Source organism: Rhinichthys klamathensis, unplaced genomic scaffold, assembly GCF_029890125.1.
Source record: "Rhinichthys klamathensis goyatoka isolate OS25496 unplaced genomic scaffold, OSU_Roscu_1.1 h1tg000578l_1, whole genome shotgun sequence".
Classification (NCBI taxonomy): Eukaryota; Metazoa; Chordata; class Actinopteri; order Cypriniformes; family Leuciscidae; genus Rhinichthys; species Rhinichthys klamathensis.
This window is the reverse complement of record NW_026607042.1, coordinates 3,017,501-3,037,500: the sequence shown is the minus strand read 5'-3', so window position 1 is coordinate 3,037,500 and position 20,000 is coordinate 3,017,501.

Below are 20,000 nucleotides of genomic sequence, written 5' to 3'. Positions count from 1 at the left end.
TCGCCGTTTACCCAGACCTGAGCGTGTGATGAGCATATGTTTCTTACCCCGGGATCAACCGAGGAGCCCCGGACGGGGGCGAACCGCAGCGCGCGGGCTTCCTACACACGGGTCTCGCTCCGCTCGGGCCCCCGGTCGAGGGATGGCTCGAGGACGGCGCGGCCGCTCATAGGGCGCGTGCGGAACCCTCCATCTGGGGGGAGGTGGGAGGCCTCTGGGTCGAGGCCGTAACCGAGAAGAGTGCTTTCAAAGCGGGGTGAGGCGCAGGGCGAAGTGAGGCTCTAAGACGTGACAGAGGGGGCCCCCTACTACCTCCCCGACCGTCCAAGCCTCCCGACGCGCCCGCCGCCACCACCGCGCTCTGCGGACATCCGTTTCAGACGGGTCTTCTGAGTCTCCCGAGGGTCGACGCGGCCTGCTTTCCCCGGAGGGAGGCCGCGTCTAGAGTCGACGCGCAGAGCGGGGAGGAGCAAGCTGCCCAGAGCGGTCTTTCGACCGGGCAGGGGCCGTCCCCAGGCGCGTCCGAAGTTCCAATCGACCAGGCGACCCCTAGCAGCGACGGCCCGGAGGAGGGGGTGCTCTCCTCCGGGCCCCGGGCAACCCGGAGGCGCCTGTTGACCGTCACCTTGTCCGAGAAGAGTGTCGTCCAGCAGGAGCGACGAGCAGGAAGGTCAGCGAGAGCATGGAGCTTTTTGTTTGAGTGTATTTATGCATCTTGGCATTTCCCTCCAGTGTGGCCTTTGACCATGAGCACACGCACCCAGGGGCGTTGCACCTTCGCCCGGATGCGCAGCGGTTAGGGGTCTTGGGTGTCCAATCCAGACCCGCGTTTTACTGTAAGTCTCGTGCCCGCACAGGGTGCATTTACATCTGGGCTGGGTCAGGCCGCTTCCCCACCCGGTCTGACCACCACTGTACTCTGGTTCTGGTTCGTGTCCCTTGTCCGAGCGGAGGGCTGTCACTCCCTCCTCCACAAAGACCCAAGGGTCCGTCCTAGGACCGTCTCAGCTCCAGGCGGAGCTCCGTCAGGCAAACCGATCCATCTGTGCCCGGAACCGAGGCACTTTCCCTGGACTAGCCAGGGAGGTCTATCAGCATGGGTCTCTGAAGACATCGCCCATTTTTTGGACTTGGTCGATTTTTCGAAATTTGATGTTTTTATTTACCCCAGAGCCCCGGACAGACGAAACCACGGACGCGCTGGCTTCCTACACACGGGTCTCGCTCCGCTCGGGCCCCCGGTCGAGGGATGGCTCGAGGACGGCACGGCCGCTCATAGGGCGCGAGAGGATCCATCCGTCTGGGGCTGGGAGGCCTCTGGGTCGAGGCCGTTCGACAAGCATATGTTTTTTATTTGCCCCGGACAGACGAAACCGCGGCGCGCTGGCTTCCTACACACGGGTCACGCTCCGCTCGGGCCCCCGGTCGAGGGATGGCTCGAGGACGGCACGGCCGCTCATAGGGCGCGCGAGGATCCATCCGTCTGGGAGGCCTCTGGGTCGAGGCCCGTTCGACAAGCATATGGATTTTATTTACCCCGGGATCAACCGAAGAGCCCCGGACAGACGAAACCGCGGCGCGCTGGCTTCCTACACACGGGTCTCGCTCCGCTCGGGCCCCCGGTCGAGGGATGGCTCGAGGACGGCACGGCCGCTCATAGGGCGCGAGAGGATCCATCCGTCTGGGGCTGGGAGGCCTCTGGGTCGAGGCCGTTCGACAAGCATATGGTTTTTTATTTGCCCCGGACAGACGAAACCGCGGCGCGCTGGCTTCCTACACACGGGTCACGCTCCGCTCGGGCCCCCGGTCGAGGGATGGCTCGAGGACGGCACGGCCGCTCATAGGGCGCGCGAGGATCCATCCGTCTGGGAGGCCTCTGGGTCGAGGCCCGTTCGACAAGCATATGGATTTTATTTACCCCGGGATCAACCGAAGAGCCCCGGACAGACGAAACCGCGGCGCGCTGGCTTCCTACACACGGGTCTCGCTCCGCTCGGGCCCCCGGTCGAGGGATGGCTCGAGGACGGCACGGCCGCTCATAGGGCGCGCGAGGATCCATCCGTCTGGGGGTGGGAGGCCTCTGGGTCGAGGCCGTAACCGAGAAGGGTGCTTTCAAAGCGGGGTGAGGCGCAGGGCGAAGTTAGGCTCTGAGACGTGACGAGGGGGTACCCACCATACCTCCCCGACCGTCCAAGCCTCCCGACGCGCCCGCCACCACCGCCGGCTTCGCGGACATCCGTTTCAGACGGGTCTTCTGAGTCTCCCGAGGGTCGACGCGGCCTGCTTTCCCCGGAGGGAGGCCGCGTCTAGAGTCGACGCGCAGAGCGGGGAGGAGCAAGCTGCCCAGAGCGGTCTTTCGACCGGGCAGGGGCCGTCCCCAGGCGCGTCCGAAGTTCCAATCGACCAGGCAACCCCTAGCAGCGACGGCCCGGAGGAGGAGGTGCTCTCCTCCGGGCCCCGGGCAACCCGGAGGCGCCTGTTGACCGTCACCTTGTCCGAGAAGAGTGTCGTCCAGCAGGAGCGACGAGCAGGAAGGTCAGCGAGAGCATGGAGCTCTTTGTTTGAGTGTATATATACATATCTTGGCATTTCCCTCCAGTGTGGCCTTTCACCATGACCACACGCAGCCAGGGGCGTTGCAACCTTCGCCCGGATGCGCAGCGGTTAGGGGTCTTGGGTGTCCAATCCAGACCCGCGTTTTACTGTAAGTCTCGTGCCCGCACAGGGTGCATTTACATCTGGGCTGGGTCAGGCCGCTTCCCCACCCGGTCTGACCACCACTGTACTCTGGTTCTGGTTCGTGTCCCTTGTCCGAGCGGAGGGCTGTCACTCCCTCCTCCACAAAGACCCAAGGGTCCGTCCTAGGACCGTCTCAGCTCCAGGCGGAGCTCCGTCAGGCAAACCGATCCATCTGTGCCCAGAACCGAGGCACTTTCCCTGGACTAGCCAGGGAGGTCTATCAGCATGGGTCTCTGAAGACATCGCACATTTTTTGGACTTGGTCGATTTTTTCGAAATTTGATGTTTTTATTTACCCCCAGAGCCCTGGACAGACGAAACCACGGGCGCGCTGGCTTCCTACACACGGGTCTCGCTCCGCTCGGGCCCCCGGTCGAGGGATGGCTCGAGGACGGCACGGCCGCTCATAGGGCGCGCGAGGATCCATCCGTCTGGGGCTGGGAGGCCTCTGGGTCGAGGCCGTTCGACAAGCATATGTTTTTTATTTCCCCCCGGACAGACGAAACCGCGGCGCGCTGGCTTCCTACACACGGGTCACGCTCCGCTCGGGCCCCCGGTCGAGGGATGGCTCGAGGACGGCACGGCCGCTCATAGGGCACGCGAGGATCCATCCGTCTGGGGCTGGGAGGCCTCTGGGTCGAGGCCGTTCGACAAGCATATGGTTTTTTATTTGCCCCGGACAGACGAAACCGCGGCGCGCTGGCTTCCTACACACGGGTCACGCTCCGCTCGGGCCCCCGGTCGAGGGATGGCTCGAGGACGGCACGGCCGCTCATAGGGCGCGCGAGGATCCATCCGTCTGGGAGGCCTCTGGGTCGAGGCCCGTTCGACAAGCATATGGATTTTATTTACCCCGGGATCAACCGAAGAGCCCCGGACAGACGAAACCGCGGCGCGCTGGCTTCCTACACACGGGTCTCGCTCCGCTCGGGCCCCCGGTCGAGGGATGGCTCGAGGACGGCACGGCCGCTCATAGGGCGCGCGAGGATCCATCCGTCTGGGGGTGGGAGGCCTCTGGGTCGAGGCCGTAACCGGGAAGGGTGCTTTTCAAAGCGGGGTGAGGCGCAGGGCGAAGTTAGGCTCTGAGACGTGACGAGGGGGTACCCACCATACCTCCCCGACCGTCCAAGCCTCCCGACGCGCCCGCCACCACCGCCGGCTTCGCGGACATCCGTTTCAGACGGGCCTTCTGAGTCTCCCGAGGGTCGACGCGGCCTGCTTTCCCCGGAGGGAGGCCGTGTCTAGAGTCGATGCGCAGAGCGGGGAGGAGCAAGCTGCCCAAAGCGGTCTTTCGACCGGGCAGGGGCCATCCCCAGGCGCGTCCAAAGTTCCAATCGACCAGGCACCCCGAAGTGACGGCCCGAAGGAGAGGGTGCGCCCCTCCGGGCCCCAGGCAACCCGGAGGCGCCTCGTTTTACTGTAAGTCTCGCACCCGCACAAAGTGCACTTTTTCTGGGCCGGGTCACGCCGCTTCCCCACCCGGTCTGACCACCACACTCCCCTCTCACGACAGTAGGACTCACGACGGTCTGGTGATGAGGTGTGTGTTTGCCCCTGCCACAATCACCACACTACCCTCTTCCATACAGCCCCGAAGGGCCGTTTTAGGACCGACTTTGCTCCAGGCGGAGCTCCTGTAGGCAAACCAATCTGTCTGTGCCCGGGACCGAGGCACCCTCCCTGGGCTGGCCAGGGAGGTCTCTGAGAGCATGGAGCTCTGAGGCAACCACACATTTTTGGACTCTTCCAATTTTTCAAATTTGACACCAGAGCCAAGCCCAGAGTCAACCCCACAAGGCACTTGCTCTTGATTCGTGCCCAGGAAAGCTGCAAGGTGCCTGGGACGCACTTTTCAGATAAAATCATACCGTCTTTTCCTGGAGGTTTCGTACTTCCAGAGATCCACCATCGCGCGGTGTAATCTGGATTTTATATACCCAGCCAGAGTGACTCACGACGAGGTCTGATGATGAGGTGTATGTTTGCCCCCGCCACAATCACCACACTACCCTCTTCCATACAGCCCCGAAGGGCCGTTTTAGGACCGACTTTGCTCCAGGCGGAGCTCCTGTAGGCAAACCAATCTGTCTGTGCCCGGGACCGAGGCACCCTCCCTGGGCTGGCCAGGGAGGTCTGAGAGCATGGAGCTCTGAGGCAACCACACATTTTTGGACTCTTCCAATTTTTCAAATTTGACACCAGAGCCAAGCCCAGAGTCAACCCCACAAGGCACTTGCTCTTGCTTCGTGCCCAGGAAAGCTGCACCATGCCTGGGACGCACTTTTCAGATAAAATCATACCGTCTTTTCCTGGAGGTTTCAAACTTCCAGAGCTCCACCATCGCGCGGTGTATTCTGGATTTTATATACCCACCCAGAGTGACCCTGAGTGGGACTCACGACGGTCTGATGATGAGGTGTGTGTGTTTGCCCCCTGCCACAATCACCACACTACCCTCTTCCATACAGCCCCGAAGGTCCGTTTTAAGACCGTCTTTGCTCCAGGAGGAGCTCCGGTAGGCAAACCTATCTGTCTGTGCCTGGGACCGAGGCACCCTCCCTGGGCTGGCCAGGGAGGTCTGAGAGCATGGAGCTCTGAGGCAACCACACATTTTTGGACTCTTCCAATTTTTCAAATTTGACACCAGAGCCAAGCCCAGAGTCAACCCCACAAGGCACTTGCTCTTGATTCGTGCCCAGGAAAGCTGCACCATGCCTGGGACGCACTTTTCAGATAAAACCATACCGTCTTTTCCTGGAGGTTTCAAACTTCCAGAGCTCCACCATCGCGCGGTGTATTCTGGATTTTATATACCCACCCAGAGTGACCCTGAGTGGGACTCACGACGGTCTGATGATGAGGTGTGTGTGTTTGCCCCCTGCCACAATCACCACACTACCCTCTTCCATACAGCCCCGAAGGTCCGTTTTAGGACCGTCTTTGCTCCAGGAGGAGCTCCGGTAGGCAAACCTATCTGTCTGTGCCCGGGACCGAGGCACCCTCCCTGGGCTGGCCAGGGAGGTCTGAGAGCATGGAGCTCTGAGGCAACCACACATTTTTGGACTCTTCCAATTTTTCAAATTTGACACCAGAGCCAAGCCCAGAGTCAACCCCACAAGGCACTTGCTCTTGATTCGTGCCCAGGAAAGCTGCACCATGCCTGGGACGCACTTTTCAGATAAAACCATACCGTCTTTTCCTGGAGGTTTCAAACTTCCAGAGCTCCACCATCGCGCGGTGTATTCTGGATTTTATATACCCACCCAGAGTGACCCTGAGTGGGACTCACGACGGTCTGATGATGAGGTGTGTGTGTTTGCCCCCTGCCACAATCACCACACTCCCCTCTTCCATACAGCCCCGAAGGGCCGTTTTAGGACCGACTTTGCTCCAGGCGGAGCTCCGGTAGGCAAACCTATCTGTCTGTGCCCGGGACCGAGGCACCCTCCCTGGGCTGGCCAGGGAGGTCTGAGAGCATGGAGCTCTGAGGCAACCACACATTTTTGGACTCTTCCAATTTTTTTCAAATTTGACACCAGAGCCAAGCCCAGAGTCAACCCCACAAGGCACTTGCTCTTGATTCGTGCCCAGGAAAGCTGCACCATGCCTGGGACGCACTTTTCAGATAAAATCATACCGTCTTTTCCTGGAGGTTTCAAACTTCCAGAGCTCCACCATCGCGCGGTGTATTCTGGATTTTATATACCCACCCAGAGTGACCCTGAGTGGGACTCACGACGGTCTGATGATGAGGTGTGTGTGTTTGCCCCCTGCCACAATCACCACACTACCCTCTTCCATACAGCCCCGAAGGGCCGTTTTAGGACCGTCTTTGCTCCAGGAGGAGCTCCGGTAGGCAAACCTATCTGTCTGTGCCCGGGACCGAGGCACCCTCCCTGGGCTGGCCAGGGAGGTCTGAGAGCATGGAGCTCTGAGGCAACCACACATTTTTGGACTCTTCCAATTTTTCAAATTTGACACCAGAGCCAAGCCCAGAGTCAACCCCACAAGGCACTTGCTCTTGATTCGTGCCCAGGAAAGCTGCACCATGCCTGGGACGCACTTTTCAGATAAAACCATACCGTCTTTTCCTGGAGGTTTCAAACTTCCAGAGCTCCACCATCGCGCGGTGTATTCTGGATTTTATATACCCACCCAGAGTGACCCTGAGTGGGACTCACGACGGTCTGATGATGAGGTGTGTGTGTTTGCCCCCTGCCACAATCACCACACTCCCCTCTTCCATACAGCCCCGAAGGGCCGTTTTAGGACCGACTTTGCTCCAGGCGGAGCTCCGGTAGGCAAACCTATCTGTCTGTGCCCGGGACCGAGGCACCCTCCCTGGGCTGGCCAGGGAGGTCTGAGAGCATGGAGCTCTGAGGCAACCACACATTTTTGGACTCTTCCAATTTTTCAAATTTGACACCAGAGCCAAGCCCAGAGTCAACCCCACAAGGCACTTGCTCTTGATTCGTGCCCAGGAAAGCTGCACCATGCCTGGGACGCACTTTTCAGATAAAACCATACCGTCTTTTCCTGGAGGTTTCAAACTTCCAGAGCTCCACCATCGCGCGGTGTATTCTGGATTTTATATACCCACCCAGAGTGACCCTGAGTGGGACTCACGACGGTCTGATGATGAGGTGTGTGTGTTTGCCCCCTGCCACAATCACCACACTCCCCTCTTCCATACAGCCCCGAAGGTCCGTTTTAGGACCGTCTTTGCTCCAGGAGGAGCTCCGGTAGGCAAACCTATCTGTCTGTGCCCGGGACCGAGGCACCCTCCCTGGGCTGGCCAGGGAGGTCTGAGAGCATGGAGCTCTGAGGCAACCACACATTTTTGGACTCTTCCAATTTTTTCAAATTTGACACCAGAGCCAAGCCCAGAGTCAACCCCACAAGGCACTTGCTCTTGATTCGTGCCCAGGAAAGCTGCACCATGCCTGGGACGCACTTTTCAGATAAAACCATACCGTCTTTTCCTGGAGGTTTCAAACTTCCAGAGCTCCACCATCGCGCGGTGTATTCTGGATTTTATATACCCACCCAGAGTGACCCTGAGTGGGACTCACGACGGTCTGATGATGAGGTGTGTGTGTGTGTGTGTTTGCCCCCTGCCACAATCACCACACTCCCCTCTTCCATACAGCCCCGAAGGGCCGTTTTAGGACCGACTTTGCTCCAGGCGGAGCTCCGGTAGGCAAACCTATCTGTCTGTGCCCGGGACCGAGGCACCCTCCCTGGGCTGGCCAGGGAGGTCTGAGAGCATGGAGCTCTGAGGCAACCACACATTTTTGGACTCTTCCAATTTTTCAAATTTGACACCAGAGCCAAGCCCAGAGTCAACCCCACAAGGCACTTGCTCTTGATTCGTGCCCAGGAAAGCTGCACCATGCCTGGGACGCACTTTTCAGATAAAACCATACCGTCTTTTCCTGGAGGTTTCAAACTTCCAGAGCTCCACCGTCGCATGGTGTAATCTGGATTTTATATACCCAGCCAGAGTGTCTCTGAGTGGGACTCACGACGGTCTGATGATGAGGTGTATGTTTGCCCCCGCCACAATCACCACACTCCCCTCTTCCATACAGCCCCGAAGGGCCGTTTTATGACCGTCTTTGCTCCAGGAGGAGCTCCGGTAGGCAAACCTATCTGTCTGTGCCCGGGACCGAGGCACCCTCCCTGGGCTGGCCAGGGAGGTCTGAGAGCATGGAGCTCTGAGGCAACCACACATTTTTGGACTCTTCCAATTTTTCAAATTTGACACCAGAGCCAAGCCCAGAGTCAACCCCACAAGGCACTTGCTCTTGATTCGTGCCCAGGAAAGCTGCACCATGCCTGGGACGCACTTTTCAGATAAAACCATACCGTCTTTTCCTGGAGGTTTCAAACTTCCAGAGCTCCACCATCGCGCGGTGTATTCTGGATTTTATATACCCACCCAGAGTGACCCTGAGTGGGACTCACGACGGTCTGATGATGAGGTGTGTGTGTTTGCCCCCTGCCACAATCACCACACTCCCCTCTTCCATACAGCCCCGAAGGGCCGTTTTAGGACCGACTTTGCTCCAGGCGGAGCTCCGGTAGGCAAACCTATCTGTCTGTGCCCGGGACCGAGGCACCCTCCCTGGGCTGGCCAGGGAGGTCTGAGAGCATGGAGCTCTGAGGCAACCACACATTTTTGGACTCTTCCAATTTTTCAAATTTGACACCAGAGCCAAGCCCAGAGTCAACCCCACAAGGCACTTGCTCTTGATTCGTGCCCAGGAAAGCTGCACCATGCCTGGGACGCACTTTTCAGATAAAACCATACCGTCTTTTCCTGGAGGTTTCAAACTTCCAGAGCTCCACCATCGCGCGGTGTATTCTGGATTTTATATACCCACCCAGAGTGACCCTGAGTGGGACTCACGACGGTCTGATGATGAGGTGTGTGTGTTTGCCCCCTGCCACAATCACCACACTCCCCTCTTCCATACAGCCCCGAAGGTCCGTTTTAGGACCGTCTTTGCTCCAGGAGGAGCTCCGGTAGGCAAACCTATCTGTCTGTGCCCGGGACCGAGGCACCCTCCCTGGGCTGGCCAGGGAGGTCTGAGAGCATGGAGCTCTGAGGCAACCACACATTTTTGGACTCTTCCAATTTTTTCAAATTTGACACCAGAGCCAAGCCCAGAGTCAACCCCACAAGGCACTTGCTCTTGATTCGTGCCCAGGAAAGCTGCACCATGCCTGGGACGCACTTTTCAGATAAAACCATACCGTCTTTTCCTGGAGGTTTCAAACTTCCAGAGCTCCACCATCGCGCGGTGTATTCTGGATTTTATATACCCACCCAGAGTGACCCTGAGTGGGACTCACGACGGTCTGATGATGAGGTGTGTGTGTGTGTGTGTTTGCCCCCTGCCACAATCACCACACTCCCCTCTTCCATACAGCCCCGAAGGGCCGTTTTAGGACCGACTTTGCTCCAGGCGGAGCTCCGGTAGGCAAACCTATCTGTCTGTGCCCGGGACCGAGGCACCCTCCCTGGGCTGGCCAGGGAGGTCTGAGAGCATGGAGCTCTGAGGCAACCACACATTTTTGGACTCTTCCAATTTTTCAAATTTGACACCAGAGCCAAGCCCAGAGTCAACCCCACAAGGCACTTGCTCTTGATTCGTGCCCAGGAAAGCTGCACCATGCCTGGGACGCACTTTTCAGATAAAACCATACCGTCTTTTCCTGGAGGTTTCAAACTTCCAGAGCTCCACCGTCGCATGGTGTAATCTGGATTTTATATACCCAGCCAGAGTGTCTCTGAGTGGGACTCACGACGGTCTGATGATGAGGTGTATGTTTGCCCCCGCCACAATCACCACACTCCCCTCTTCCATACAGCCCCGAAGGGCCGTTTTATGACCGACTTTGCTCCAGGCGGACCTCCATGGGGTGGCAGGCAAATCTGATTCTGGCCCAGGACGGGCCACCTTCCCTGGGCTGGCCAGGGAGGTCTGACGGCATGGAGCTTTGAGTCGACCGCAACTTTTTGGACTCTGTCATTTTTTGATAGCTTGGCTTCAGAGTCAAGCCCAGAGTCAATTTCTCCATAGGCTTTGGGCTTTATTTGTGCCCGGGAAGGCTTCTCGCCTCCTCTACAAGAGCCCCAAGGTACGTTTTATGACCGTCTTCGCTCCAGACGGACCTCCATTGGTGGCGGGCAAATCTGAATCTGGCCCAGGACGGGACACCTTCCCTGGGCTGGCCAGGGAGGTCTGAGAGCATGGAGCTTTGAGCCAACCGCAACATTTTGGACTCTGTCATTTTTCGAGATCTAGGCTTCAGAGTCAAGCCCAGGGTCGATTTCAACACGGGCTTTGGTCATTATTCGTGCCCAGGAGACCCGCACCCTTCCTGGGATGCACTTTTCAGAAAAATCAGACCGTCTTTTCCTGGAGGTTTGATGTTTTTCAGAGCTCCACAACGGCGGAGATTGAACTCACTTCCCCAGCCAGAGTGCACCCTCTCTGGCATGGGTAACTGCCTTGAAGACCCTGGGGCTCCGAACGCACACCTCGTTCATGGACTTGGTCAATTTTTCAATTCTGACCCCAGAGTCAAGCCGGCCAGGGGCTCTCTTTGTCTTTATTCGTGCCCAGGAAGGCCTCTCACCTCCTCTACAAGAGCCCCAAGGTCCGTTTTAGGACCGTCTTTGCACCAGACGGACCTCCATGGGTGGCGGGCAAATCTGAATCTGGCCCAGGACGGGACACCTTCCCTGGGCTGGCCAGGGAGGTCTGAGAGCATGGAGGTTTGAGGCCACCGCACGTTTATGGACTTAGTCAATTTTTCAAATCTGGCTCCAGAGTCAAGCCCAGGGTCAATTTCAACACGGGCTTTGGTCATTATTCGTGCCCAGGAGACCTGCACCCTGCGTGGGATGCACTTTTGAGAAATATCAGACCGTCATTTTCCTGGAAGTTTGATGTTTTTCAGAGCTCCACCACCGTGGAGATTGAAACCACTTCCCCAGCCAGAGTGCACCCTCTCTGGCATGGGTAACTGCCTTGAAGACCCTGGAGCTCCGAACGCACACCTCGTTCATGGACTTAGTCGATTTTTCAATTCTGACCCCAGAGTCAAGCCGGCCAGGGGCTCTCTTTGTCTTTATTCGTGCCCAGGAAGGCCTCTCACCTCCTCTACAAGAACCCCAAGGTCCGTTTTAGGACCGTCTTTGCACCAGACGGACCTCCATAGGTGGCGGTTAAATCTGAATCTGGCCCAAGACGGGCCACCTTCCCTGGGCTGGCCAGGGAGGTCTGACAGCATGGAGCTTTGAAGCAACCGCAACATTTTGGACTCTGTCATTTTTCGAGATCTAGGCTTCAGAGTCAAGCCCAGGGTCGATTTCAACACGGGCTTTGGTCATTATTCGTGCCCAGGAGACCCGCACCCTTCCTGGGATGCACTTTTCAGAAAAATCAGACCGTCTTTTCCTGGAGGTTTGATGTTTTTCAGAGCTCCACAACGGCGGAGATTGAACTCACTTCCCCAGCCAGAGTGCACCCTCTCTGGCATGGGTAACTGCCTTGAAGACCCTGGGGCTCCGAACGCACACCTCGTTCATGGACTTAGTCAATTTTTCAATTCTGACCCCAGAGTCAAGCCAGCCAGGGGCTCTCTTTGTCTTTATTCGTGCCCAGGAAGGCCTCTCACCTCCTCTACAAGAACCCCAAGGTCCGTTTTAGGACCGTCTTTGCACCAGACGGACCTCCATAGGTGGCGGGCAAATCTGAATCTGGCCCAAGACGGGCCACCTTCCCTGGGCTGGCCAGGGAGGTCTGAGAGCATGGAGCTCAGAACCCACAGCACGTTTATGGACTTAGTCAATTTTTCAAATCTGGCTCCAGAGTCAAGCCCAGGGTCAATTTCAACACGGGCTTTGGTCATTATTCGTGCCCAGGAGACCTGCACCCTGCGTGGGATGCACTTTTGAGAAATATCAGACCGTCATTTTCCTGGAAGTTTGCTGTTTTTCAGAGCTCCACCACCGTGGAGATTGAACTCACTTCCCCAGCCAGAGTGCACCCTCTCTGGCTTGGGTAACTGCCTTGAAGACCCTGGAGCTCCGAACGCACACCTCGTTCATGGACTTAGTCGATTTTTTCAATTCTGACTCCAGAGTCAAGCCGGCCAGGGGCTCTCTTTGTCTTTATTCGTGCCCAGGAAGGCCTCTCACCTCCTCTACAAGAACCCCAAGGTCCGTTTTAGGACCGTCTTTGCACCAGACGGACCTCCATAGGTGGCGGTTAAATCTGAATCTGGCCCAAGACGGGCCACCTTCCCTGGGCTGGCCAGGGAGGTCTGACAGCATGGAGCTTTGAAGCAACCGCAACATTTTGGACTCTGTCATTTTTCGAGATCTAGGCTTCAGAGTCAAGCCCAGGGTCGATTTCAACACGGGCTTTGGTCATTATTCGTGCCCAGGAGACCCGCACCCTTCCTGGGATGCACTTTTCAGAAAAATCAGACCGTCTTTTCCTGGAGGTTTGATGTTTTTCAGAGCTCCACAACGGCGGAGATTGAACTCACTTCCCCAGCCAGAGTGCACCCTCTCTGGCATGGGTAACTGCCTTGAAGACCCTGGGGCTCCGAACGCACACCTCGTTCATGGACTTAGTCAATTTTTCAATTCTGACCCCAGAGTCAAGCCAGCCAGGGGCTCTCTTTGTCTTTATTCGTGCCCAGGAAGGCCTCTCACCTCCTCTACAAGAACCCCAAGGTCCGTTTTAGGACCGTCTTTGCACCAGACGGACCTCCATAGGTGGCGGGCAAATCTGAATCTGGCCCAAGACGGGCCACCTTCCCTGGGCTGGCCAGGGAGGTCTGAGAGCATGGAGCTCAGAACCCACAGCACGTTTATGGACTTAGTCAATTTTTCAAATCTGGCTCCAGAGTCAAGCCCAGGGTCAATTTCAACACGGGCTTTGGTCATTATTCGTGCCCAGGAGACCTGCACCCTGCGTGGGATGCACTTTTGAGAAATATCAGACCGTCATTTTCCTGGAAGTTTGCTGTTTTTCAGAGCTCCACCACCGTGGAGATTGAACTCACTTCCCCAGCCAGAGTGCACCCTCTCTGGCTTGGGTAACTGCCTTGAAGACCCTGGAGCTCCGAACGCACACCTCGTTCATGGACTTAGTCGATTTTTTCAATTCTGACTCCAGAGTCAAGCCGGCCAGGGGCTCTCTTTGTCTTTATTCGTGCCCAGGAAGGCCTCTCACCTCCTCTACAAGAGCCCCAAGGTCCGTTTTAGGACCGTCTTTGCACCAGACGGACCTCCATGGGTGGCGGTTAAATCTGAATCTGGCCCAAGACGGGCCACCTTCCCTGGGCTGGCCAGGGAGGTCTGAGAGCATGGAGCTCAGAACCCACAGCACGTTTATGGACTTGGTCAATTTTTCAAATCTGGCTCCAGAGTCAAGCCCAGGGTCAATTTCAACACGGGCTTTGGTCATTATTCGTGCCCAGGAGACCTGCACCCTGCGTGGGATGCACTTTTGAGAAATATCAGACCGTCATTTTCCTGGAAGTTTGATGTATTTCAGAGCTCCACCACCGTGGAGATTGAAACCACTTCCCCAGCCAGAGTGCACCCTCTCTGGCTTGGGTAACTGCCTCGAAAGCCCTGGAGCTCAGAACCCACAGCACGTTCATGGACTTGGTCGATTTTTCAAATATGACTCCAGAGTCAAACTCTCCATGGGGCATTGGGCTTTTTCTGTGCCCAGGAGACCTGCACCCTGCGTGGGATGCACTTTTGAGAAATATCAGACCGTCATTTTCCTGGAAGTTTCAATGTTTTTCAGAGCCAGCTTGGCACCAGTGTCAAGCCCAGAGTCAACTTCACCATGGGCATTGGGCTTTTTCTGTGCCCAGGAGACCTGCACCCTGCGTGGGATGCACTTTTGAGAAAAATCAGGCCGTCATTTTCCTGGAAGTTTGATGTTTTTCAGAGCCAGCTTGGCACCAGTGTCAAGCCCAGAGTCAAATTCACCATGGGCATTGGGCTTTTTCTGTGCCCAGGAGACCTTCACCCTGCGTGGGATGCACTTTTGAGAAAAACCAGACCGTCATTTTCCTGGAAGTTGCAATGTTTTCCAGAGCCAGCTTGGCTCCAGAGTCAAGCCCAGGGCGAGGGGGGAACCCAGATTTCATCCCCACCCAGAGTGACTCTGAGTGTGGGACTCACGACGGTCTGGTGAGGGGTGGTGTGCGTCTGTGCGCCCTCTCCTACATCACCCCCGAGGCCCGTTTTAGGACCGTCTCGGCTCCAGACAGAGAGCCAGGGGTGGCGGGCAAACCCGCCATCGGCCCGGGTCGGATCACCCTCCCCGGGCCGGTCGAGAAGACCCGTGTGCCTGGAGCTCACAGTGCACCTCAACGTTATGGACTTAGGTTTTGGAGCGAGCCCGGCCCTGGAGACAAGCCTCGGGGTCAAGCCTCCACGGAGGGCCAAGCCCCAGGGTCAAGGCCCGGGAGTGCCAAGCCTCCGTGGAGAGCAAAGCCCCCAGAGTCAAGCGCCAGACTCCCAGGGAGAACCGGGCACTCTCCTCCTCACAAAACCCACATGGCACGTTGCAGGTGACCCTTTTCCCCGACAGTTCCTCCGGAACCGCGGGGCTGGGCGCTCCAAGCCGGGTATACAGCACCGTGCTCGGCCTTGGCGGCCGCCTAAGAGCACATGCAGTTTGAAGGATGGTAACCCCACTGCAAACGGCTTCAAACGCCCGTAACTCGGCGAAGGCGGGTCCAATCGACGCCAAATTTTTATCGAGTGTAGAACGGGACGAGACCTTTCGAATGAGCCCACCCCCAGCCTCGTGGGCCCCCGGGGGCCCGAGATACAGCCCCCCAAAGCGAACCGGAAGCGAAAAACGCAAATATCTCGGCGAAAACTCAACGGATCCGGCCACCACCGGGCTCGTTCGAACCGTCTCGTCGAACTGAACAAACTGATACAAGTTTCATGATTTTTGGTGCTGTTTTCGCGGAGATATTAGCCGAAAACCGCCGGGCGCGATCCAAAATGGCGGCCGCCGATGACGTCACGATCTCGGGAGAAAATCGCCCGTATCTCGGCAACCCGAAGACCCAGAGAGCTCAAATTCGGGTGAGGAGGTCCCACGGGGGCCCTGACTCGAACCAGGGCGGTGGCGGGCCGCGGGGACGCCCCCTACCGATTCGCCGTTCGCTGGGAGCCCCGACTTTGAACGGCTGTAACTCGGGGACCCGGGCGAGTTGGACCTCGGGGGTGGGCTCATTCGAAAGGCCCCGTCCAGCACTACGATCGATTAGAGTTTGGGGAATATTGAGCGAGGGGTTCTCGAGATATAAGCCGAAAAAGCCGCGCCTTTGACCGGACGTAACTCCCTTACCCAGAGGCCCTCGGGGACGGGGGTGGCACCGTTGGATAGGGCTCCTCGAGTCCTACAGACGACCCGAGTTTGAAATTTTTTCGCCGTGTGGTTTTCGAGATATTCGGGGAAAACTAAAAATTTCCCATTCGTTCAGTGGGTCTGGCTGTCACCCATGTCTCCAAGGGGACTTCCAGGACCACGGGGGCCACCTGGCCGTGCCCGAGGACGGTGAACCTTCCTCAGCGTGCCACCAGAGCGTCTGGGGCCCTGGAAGTCCCCACCCACTGCAGGTTTTGGACTCTGAGGAATTTTCAGACCTCGAAAAGGGCCCCCGACTTTGAACGGCCGTAACTCGGGGACCCGGGCGAGTTGGACCTCGGGGGTGGGCTCATTCGAAAGGCCCCGTCCAGCACTACCATCGATTAGAGTTTGGGGAATATTGAGCGAGGGGTTCTCGAGATATAAGCCGAAAAAGCCGCGCCTTTGACCGGACGTAACTCCCTGACCCCGAGGCCCTCGGGGACGGGGGTGGCACCGTTGGATAGGGCTATTCGAGGCCTACAGACGACCCGAGTTTGACATTTTTTCGCCGTGTGGTTCTCGAGATATTCGAGAAAAACTAAAATTTCCCATTCGTTCAGTGGATTTGCCGCTCACCCATGTCTCCAAGGGGACTTCCAGGACCACGGGGGCCACCTGGCCGTGCCCGAGGACGGTGAACCTTCCTCAGCGTGTCACCAGAGCGTCTGGGGCCCTGGAAGTCCCCACCCACTGCAGGTTTTGGACTCTGAGGAATTTTCAGACCTCGAAAAGGGCCCCCGACTTTGAACGGCCGTAACTCGGGGACCCGGGCGAGTTGGACCTCGGGGGTGGGCTCATTCGAAAGGCACCGTCCAGCACTACGACCGATTAGAGTTTGGGGAATATTGAGCGAGGGGTTCTCGAGATATAAGCCGAAAAAGCTGCGCCTTTGACCGGACGTAACTCCCTGACCCCGAGGCCCTCGGGGACGGGGGTGGCCCCGTTGGATAGGGCCTCTCGAGGCCTACAGACGACCCGAGTTTGACATTTTTTCGCCGTGTGGTTTTCGAGATATTCGGGGAAAACTAAAATTTCCCATTCGTTCAGTGGGTCTGGCTGTCACCCATGTCTCCAAGGGGACTTCCAGGACCACGGGGGCCACCTGGCCGTGCCCGAGGACGGTGAACCTTCCTCGGCGTGTCACCAGAGCGTCTGGGGCCCTGGAAGTCCCCACCCACTGCAGGTTTTGGACTCTGAGGAATTTTCAGACCTCGAAAAGGGCCCCCGACTTTGAACGGCCGTAACTCGGGGACCCGGGCGAGTTGGACCTCGGGGGTGGGCTCATTCGAAAGGCCCCGTCCAGCACTACCATCGATTAGAGTTTGGGGAATATTGAGCGAGGGGTTCTCGAGATATAAGCCGAAAAAGCCGCGCCTTTGACCGGACGTAACTCCCTGACCCCGAGGCCCTCGGGGACGGGGGTGGCCCCGTTGGATAGGGCCTCTCGAGGCCTACAGACGACCCGAGTTTGACATTTTTTCGCCGTGTGGTTTTCGAGATATTCGGGGAAAACTAAAATTTCTCATTCGTTCAGTGGATTTGCCGCTCACCCATGTCTCCAAGGGGACTTCCAGGACCACGGGGGCCACCTGGCCGTGCCCGAGGACGGTGAACCTTCCTCGGCGTGTCACCAGAGCGTCTGGGGCCCTGGAAGTCCCCACCCACTGCAGGTTTTGGACTCTGAGGAATTTTCAGACCTCGAAAAGGGCCCCCGACTTTGAACGGCCGTAACTCGGGGACCCGGGCGAGTTGGACCTCGGGGGTGGGCTCATTCGAAAGGCCCCGTCCAGCACTACGATCGATTAGAGTTTGGGGAATATTGAGCGAGGGGTTCTCGAGATATAAGCCGAAAAAGCTGCGCCTTTGACCGGACGTAACTCCCTGACCCCGAGGCCCTCGGGGACGGGGGTGGCCCCGTTGGATAGGGCCTCTCGAGGCCTACAGACGACCCGAGTTTGACATTTTTTCGCCGTGTGGTTCTCGAGATATTCGGGGAAAACTAAAATTTCCCATTCGTTCAGTGGGTCTGGCTGTCACCCATGTCTCCAAGGGGACTTCCAGGACCACGGGGGCCACCTGGCCGTGCCCGAGGACGGTGAACCTTCCTCGGCGTGTCACCAGAGCGTCTGGGGCCCTGGAAGTCCCCACCCACTGCAGGTTTTGGACTCTGAGGAATTTTCAGACCTCGAAAAGGGCCCCCGACTTTGAACGGCCGTAACTCGGGGACCCGGGCGAGTTGGACCTCGGGGGTGGGCTCATTCGAAAGGCCCCGTCCAGCACTACCATCGATTAGAGTTTGGGGAATATTGAGCGAGGGGTTCTCGAGATGTAAGCCGAAAAAGCCGCGCCTTTGACCGGACGTAACTCCCTGACCCCGAGGCCCTCGGGGACGGGGGTGGCACCGATGGATAGGGCTATTCGAGGCCTACAGACGACCCGAGTTTGACATTTTTTCGCCGTGTGGTTCTCGAGATATTCGGGGAAAACTAAAATTTCCCATTCGTTCAGTGGATTTGCCGCTCACCCATGTCTCCAAGGGGACTTCCAGGACCACGGGGGCCACCTGGCCGTGCCCGAGGACGGTGAACCTTCCTCGGCGTGCCACCAGAGCCTCTGGGGCCCTGGAAGTCCCCACCCACTGCAGGTTTTGGACTCTGAGGAATTTTCGGACCTCAAAAGGGCCCCGACTTTGAACGGCCGTAACTCCGGGACCCGGCCGCCCAGAGACACCAGACTCGGGTCAAAGTAGGGTCTGGGTGGGCCCCTCACAACAAGCCAACCCCCGAGCTCCGGGGCCCCCGGGTCCCGGAGAAAATGGGCCCAACGGGACGGGGCGCACCTCGGAAGGAAAGGTCCCAGGGGCCCGGGGAGGTGGGGTCCGAGAGGGCCCGGGGGGAGCCCCCGACACCCGAAAGGGCGAGCCGCTGGGACCTCCCCTTTCCGAGATACGGGTCGTTTTGTCCAAAAGTCCCTCGCGCGTAACCGGGCCTATCTCGGGAACCGAAGGGCCCAGCGGCTCGGGACGGCGGGTGCCAGGGCTACCCTAGGGGACCCTACATCTCCCGCCGTCCCGAGCCACGGGGACCTTCCGGTCCCGAGATACGGCCACTTCCTGTCCAGCTTTGACCGGGCGTAACTCGGAGAGGAAGCCGAGTTGGAGCTCCATACTCTGGGCGTTGGGGGACCTCTAAGGGACACCCCCACCCCGGGTGTATGGAGCCCCAACTCGGCTCGGTTCCCGAGATACGGTCACTTCCTGTCCAGCTTCGACCGGCCGTATCTCGAAAAGTAAGCCGAGTTGGAGCTCCATACTCTGGGTGTTTGGGGACCTCTAGGAGACCCCCCCACACCGGGTGTATGGAGCCCCAACTCGGCTTGGTTCCAGAGATATTCCTGTTTGAAATCTCAACTTTGACCGGATGTAACTCGAAAAATAAGCCGAGTTGGGGCGCGAGACTCTGGGTGTTGGGGGACCTCTAGGAGACCCCCCCACACCGGGTGTATGGCGCCCCAACTCGGCTGGGTTCCAGAGATATGCCTCTTTGAAATCTCAACTTTGACCGGATGTAACTCGAAAAATAAGCCGAGTTGGGGCTCCATACTCCGGGCACAGGGGGACCTCTAGGAGACCCCACCACACCGGGTGTATGGCGCCCCAACTCGGCTTGGTTCCAGAGATATGCCTGTTTGAAATCTCAACTTTGACCGGATGTAACTCGAAAAATAAGCCGAGTTGGGGCGCGAGACTCTGGGTGTTGGGGGACCTCTAGGAGACCCCCCCACACCGGGTGTATGGCGCCCCAACTCGGCTGGGTTCCAGAGATATGCCTCTTTGAAATCTCAACTTTGACCGGATGTAACTCGAAAAATAAGCCGAGTTGGGGCTCCATACTCCGGGCACAGGGGGACCTCTAGGAGACCCCACCACACCGGGTGTATGGCGCCCCAACTCGGCTTGGTTCCAGAGATATGCCTGTTTGAAATCTCAACTTTGACCGGATGTAACTCGAAAAATAAGCCGAGTTGGGGCGCGAGACTCTGGGTGTTGGGGGACCTCTAGGAGACCCCCCCACACCGGGTGTATGGCGCCCCAACTCGGCTGGGTTCCAGAGATATGCCTCTTTGAAATCTCAACTTTGACCGGATGTAACTCGAAAAATAAGCCGAGTTGGGGCTCCATACTCCGGGCACAGGGGGACCTCTAGGAGACCCCACCACACCGGGTGTATGGCGCCCCAACTCGGCTTGGTTCCAGAGATATGCCTGTTTGAAATCTCAACTTTG